Below are 6,420 nucleotides of genomic sequence, written 5' to 3'. Positions count from 1 at the left end.
GTCCCGGAATCAGCAATGCAATTACGAATAGGCTAGCATAATTGTGTCGAGTCAATATTCTACCTAGACGTCATTTCTTTACCATTAGGTGTAGTAGTTATCGTCTTCATAAAAAAAAAGGAATGTAATCACATTTAGCATTTCTATTTTCTGTCACCAATAATATCTCCTTGTTAACCGTATTGTTATTTACGATCGTTTCCTCTTAAAAATAGTTATTTTTACTTGCTGACTCATTCTCAGTCTCATAAAAGAGTCCATTACAGTATTAAACACAGTAAATAACATGAAATAAATCAAAATCGAGCACAGTAAATACGTTTGTACGGCGGGCAATTAGTTTGCTTGTCTTTTAAAATATTTATAGCTTATTTTGCGATGTCTTCGGAAAGAAATATGTACGGAGCCATAGTTGGCGTACGACGGCGATATTTATTTGTGAGTTCACCTTGTAGATGATTTTGGCTTTGTTCGGTCTGAATTAAAAATACTATTAGCCGTCCAGTGGTAGAAATTCCCCCACTTCTCCGTAGGTGCCATGTGCTTAAAATTGGTACACAGTTTTCACTTCACGTATTAATATATAGATGGCGTGTCGTTTGGAGTGGCTAATAGTCAAGTGGAACAACTGATATTAAGTGTTATTTTCTCATCATAAACACCTAAATGTCAGAAGGATTTAGAATGTTCTCTGCCTGGCTAGGATTAGATATTAGGGAAAGGAGAGAATTGCATGAGCCTCCGGTTATTCCACTCACCATTCGAAAAAGCAAGCCATTATTTTGATTCTTTTGTGAGTTGGTCGTACTCCTTGATTGGAACTGTTTATGCTTATGTATGTATACTATAGCATTGCACTACAATTTTAAAAAGCAGTTAAAAAACGCAAACTGGTTTTTAATAAGAGCAACACCAGAGTTTCTTGTCTGTTCTTCTCTGGTGAGAACTGTTTTCCGGACTGGTAGAGTTAATATTGACGGAGTTTAAAAGATGTATAATACTTTACAGGTTGAAATAAATTATTTCATATCAGTATTATATTATAGTGTAGTTAAAAACCAATTTGCTAATTGTTAACTTCCCTTTGTTTGGAACATTTTCCGATCATGTAAGAATAATGTTTTCCTCTTAAGTTTACGTGAAACGTCGGAAGTAAAATAATTTAAACAACTACGATAAAACCGAAAAGATTTTTTTATTTCAGACTGGTAAGATGAGGGCTTTCAAATTCGTAAATCCATATGTAAAAATCCGCGCGACTGCCGCCCAGGAGTTAGGGGCAAATTGAAGGCGCTCTTAGGTGGAGTTTTTAGCTGGCAAAAGTCCGGCATACCCTGCTTTACATTAGTAGATGGGGATCCAAGAGGATTTTCCCCATAAAAAAGGTCTTTTACATTAGCGTTGATTCGTCGATTTTGCTATGTTATTTATTAGATACAATCAATCATAAACTGTAACATTGATTAAAATATAAAAGAATCGGAGAAATTAAATCTAAGTATATGATTGTTATGGCAAAAGTACTTATGCATATCTAAAGTAGCCCGATGACTAATTTAAAAGCGCCCGAAGTTCCAGACATGTGCCTCTGTAATAACTAAATATACTAATAATTTATTCCAAAATCTAGCTTATGAATTAAACATTACTTGTCTCAAACAAATTCGCGGTTCAAAACTAATACTTTGATGTTTTCTTAAATTATTCATATTAATTTCATATCTACCTTTACTAAGATAATTATAATTAAATAAATTATATATTAAGTCTGGCAATGTTGGGTAATAATTTAAACAAGATAACCCTTTTAGGGTATTATTGATTTACTGCTATGACAATTTTAGAATACCTAATGGGTTTTCTAATAGAACTTAATGTATGAAAGATTAATTACCTTTATATTCATCGAATTAGCGAAATGACTTTGGCTTTTAGTTATATTTGATTATAGACAATGAAAGGTTTTAACAGGCTTTGTATTTCGTCAGTATATTTAGAAATAACTAACCAATTCTAAATAATAATGGGTTTTCTAGTGATTTCATCCGAGTGAATGTTAATTTCAGTTTACATAAAAAAATTGTAGATTTGCAGCGGAAAGTGCCTAGCGCTTAAAAATATCGCGTGATAATAAATAACAATGCATATTTGCGAACAAAAAAATATTAAACTAAAAAATAAAACAGGGCATCCACTTTTCGCCAAGTGTATTCCGTCCCATGATGTGATAGGGGGCGAGTCTATCGCCATATCGGGCACTAATTCCAGACTCCGGGCTGATACTGAGCAGAAAATCCTAAATATCACTTTGCCCAACCCGTGATTCGAACCCAGGACATAGTGCTGTACCGAGCATGCAGTATAACAACGCCATCGAGGCAGTTTATGTTACTAGACTCTAAGAAAGTGTCTATTCTTAGTTATAGTAAAATTAACGTAGAAAATTAAGTTAGAATTGTATTGCTTATTGGTCTCATAGACTAGATAGTAATTTACTGCTAAGAACCTAGGTCTTACAATACAGGAAAAAAAAGTGTTTTTTTTTTATCACAGCTTAGCTCAATGAACAAAATACACAGGTAAATAGATACAAACCAACAAAAATTCCATCTTACTAAATGTACTCATGTTCAATAACTTCTTATAGGAGGTTGTCAAAAACTGTGAGCAAAACGTTTTCTTCATTGTTTTATTCTCCGAATAAGAACGTAAGTACCTGTGAAAAAAAAAACAACCTTATCAAGTGCTGTAATAAAATTCTTGACCATATTCAACAAAGTGTTGGGACATGGCATAAACGTTTATTGGGGTGCGGCCGAGTGGACGCGGTTTGGAGTAGTTTTGCACTGGCGTATTATTTGTAATTTTGTCCTGCCAGTGCCTGAATGAGACCTTTGATTAATTTATATTATTATCACCCAAAGAAAGTTGCTCCGTCCCTCTACAATCATCAGAATTAATTCTACATAATTCTAAGGTCCTGCTTTAACAACTTTCGCCCAAAAAGCCATTCTATCCCTCTACAATTGTCACAATTATAATATTACTAGCTTTTGCCCGCGGCTCCGCTCGCGTTATAAAGTTTTTCAGGCTAAAGTTTTCCGTTATAAAAGTAGTAGTTTCCCGGGAGCCTATGTTCTTCCCAGGGTCTCAAACTGTCTCCATACCAAATTTCATCTTAATACGTTGGGTAGTTTTTGAGTTTAACACGTTCAGGCAGACAGATGCAGTGGAGGACTTTGTTTTATAATATATTTTATAGAACTTTTTAAGAGGAACAATCCCGTCATACATCATTGTTGCATAACTCTAACCGTTTACGCAGCGCACGCAACGGAAGCTCTCAAAACTAATAAATTGTCCCCGTTTTTGCAACATGTTTCATTACTGCTCCGCTCCTATTAGTCATAGCGTGATGATATATAACTTAGAGCACTCTACAAACAAAGGGCTATTCAACACAAAAAGAATTTTTCAGTTCGAATCGGTAGTTCCTGAGATTAGCCATTACTGCTCCGCTCCTATTAGGTATAGCGTGATGATATATATCATATAGCACTCTACGAACAAAGGGCTATCCAACGCAAAAATAATTTTTCAGTTTGGACCGGTAGTTCCTGAGATTAGCCATTACTGCTCCGCTCCTATTGGGTATAGCGTGATGATATATAGCCTATAGCACTCCACGAACAAAGGGCTATCCAACGCAAAAAGATTTTTTCAGTTTGGACCGATAGTTCCTGAGATTAGCCATTACTGCTCCGCTCCTATTGGGTATAGCGTGATGATATATAGCCTATAGCACTCCACGAACAAAGGGCTATCCAACGCAAAAAGAATTTTTCAGTTTGGACCGGTAGTTCCTGAGATTAGCGCGTTCAAACAAACAAACAAACAAACAAACAAACTCTTCAGCTTTATATAATAGTATAGAGTATAGATATAATATCAGCCCTGTATTATATACTGTCCCACTATATTTACGGGCACTATGTTGGGCACGGGCCTCCTCTACTACTGGGAGGGATTAAGCCTTAGTCCACCACGCTGGCCTAGTGCGGATTGGTAGACTTCACACACCCTCGAAATTCCTATAGAGAACTTCTCAGGTGTGTAGGTTTCCTCACGATGTTTTCCTTCACCGTTAAAGCAAGCGATAATTCACAAAGAATACACACATAATTTTAGAAAAGTTAGAGGTGCGTGCTTTGGATTTTGAATCTGCGGACGTTCGTCTCGGCAGACCGTTCCACAACCAACTATCGCCACAACTATTTAATCATAACTCAAGGGCCTGCTTCACTACTTCTGAGTACATGCTACACGTCACATATTTATGTGACGATGTATGTATACATTAGTATGAGACGACCAGATACAAAAGTCACACTCTAATCTATGCTCCGAAAATATAAAAATAGTCGAAAAATATGTACTATCTACATTACTTGTTTAATACGTTAACTGTCAAATAAAATGTATTTGAAACTTGAAATAAACCGTAAATATAGGTAATATCTAAAATAGAGAATTAATAGGACTGTTTTTATTAGACAAAGTCTCCAATGTATGAGGTTGAATAAAATATATCTGGTGATCGGTACCTACCAGCGATATTGCTATATTTAAATTCTTGAGTTTTACCTTGGATTCAATTATTCTGAGTAAATGTTATGTATAAGAAGAGTCTCATTTATTACTTTCACTGTTATATAGATTTTTAGCCTATTTTAAAAAAATAATATCTTTAAAGCCTTTTAAATTAATGAAACATATTTATAATACAATAGTATATTTAGTCCATAAAAAGTTAATAGTACGAAAAATCACACATAGATGGCGCTCTACTGTTATCTACTAAATCCTACATTGCGATATCAAGATTCTCTTCCATTTGGTCTCATTGTGTGCAAGACTTTCTTACGTCACTCTGGTTTCCCTTCAAAACGTATAAATCTTTCGCCTTTTACTAAAGATTTCCGTGGAGGGGAACACTCAAATGAGTCTATAATCATTTTTTGAAACTCTACTTTTTAGTAGAGTGTATAATCTTGGAAAAAGGTGTAATAACTTATAATAAATAGTCATAACATTATAAATCATCCCCACTTATTGCGATACCACGTTTGTATCAAATAGAAAAAACTTTATGCCTCTTGCTATTTGGAATTTGGAAATAATTATAAACAAACTCATGCCTTCATAGAAATTGTACCCAGTCGCAGTAAGCTGTTAGTCTGACTTGAAGATATTAGCTATTCAACCAATTCTAATACATTTAAAATCTACTAGTGATATTTCCACCCATTATATTCTTACGGGTACCGCTAAGTGACTACATTGCAGTTGATGGTAGGTAGAGTAGGGACTGGGAGATTGTCGATGGACGAGAGACCTCTCTTCAGTCGACATAATTATGCCGGCCTGTTATAAATTGGATATACACAAGCTGTATTCCGCAAAGCGACACATTTAGGAAGAAAATAGGGCTTTACACCTTGTATATGGTTGTCTCTATTCAGCATATGCAAATATGCTAACATCAACAATTACGTAAGAATACATAAAATTAAAAATGATTACTAAAACCGTGATAGAGCAGTTCTCTACTTCCCCTAACGACTTTAATAAGTTAGTTTGATATACAAAGGTGCATTACCACAACAAGCTTCCATTAATCATGAAAATTAAACCTTACGAAACTAAACACAAGATTAATTTATGAAAAATGCATATCACTGCGGCCACACCTCGCCGCCCACGCCCAGCCCGATGTTTGCACGAATGTGACGCGGCGATCGTGGGCGAAATCCTGATTTTATTGCTTTTCGTTTCACTTACTCAGTTTGTTTTATATTATTAACCGAGTTACTTGTGTTTCGCTGATAAAACCCCTTAACTAAGACGGTAATGAGATTAAACTGCCCTAGATTATGGTACAGTTATTTCTTTATTAGTACGATGTGGGTTTGGATTGTAGGAAAATGTTTTGTTTAGTTTCTATTTGTGAAATGTTAGCAGAGTTTTATTATTGTAAATTTTAAGTGATAGGTTTAAATTTTAGCTGTTAATATGTTCAAAAAATCAAGGCAACAAACATTATAATTGGTGTTCTAATGTGGTATAATTTTAATATAGTTACAAATCAAAATCAGACTCGCGTAGGTATAATGCGCACCCAATGCGAGTTCGACTATTGCGCCGAGGTCCAGGCTCCGATTCCCATGTGAGGCCAAAAAAAAATGGTGACTGGCTTTTTCTATTTTTAAAAATGTTCAGTCGGAGCTCGGACTCAGGAATTTGGCTGTGTGACACCGGGCCTCGTAAAGCACGTAAAGCTGTGGTCCTGCGTTTCCGGTCTCCGGTCATGTCGAATTGCCGTATAACCGGACTATGAGAGTGAAGGAACAGAGAGTGCAC

At 35.5% G+C, this 6,420-nt stretch overlaps 1 non-coding gene across 1 annotated transcript; it reads left to right on the top strand.

The window, feature by feature from the left end:
• The first annotated feature begins 4,925 nt into the window (after positions 1 to 4,925).
• LOC115446451 lies at positions 4,926 to 5,043 on the top strand. The gene has a single exon (XR_003938918.1). It is a non-coding gene; the product is annotated as a U5 spliceosomal RNA (small nuclear RNA).
• Positions 5,044 to 6,420: the final 1,377 nt, after the last annotated feature.

This window comes from Manduca sexta, chromosome 13, assembly GCF_014839805.1.
Source record: "Manduca sexta isolate Smith_Timp_Sample1 chromosome 13, JHU_Msex_v1.0, whole genome shotgun sequence".
NCBI classification, from domain to species: Eukaryota; Metazoa; Arthropoda; class Insecta; order Lepidoptera; family Sphingidae; genus Manduca; species Manduca sexta.
This window is presented reverse-complemented; position numbering and strand designations above follow the sequence as displayed.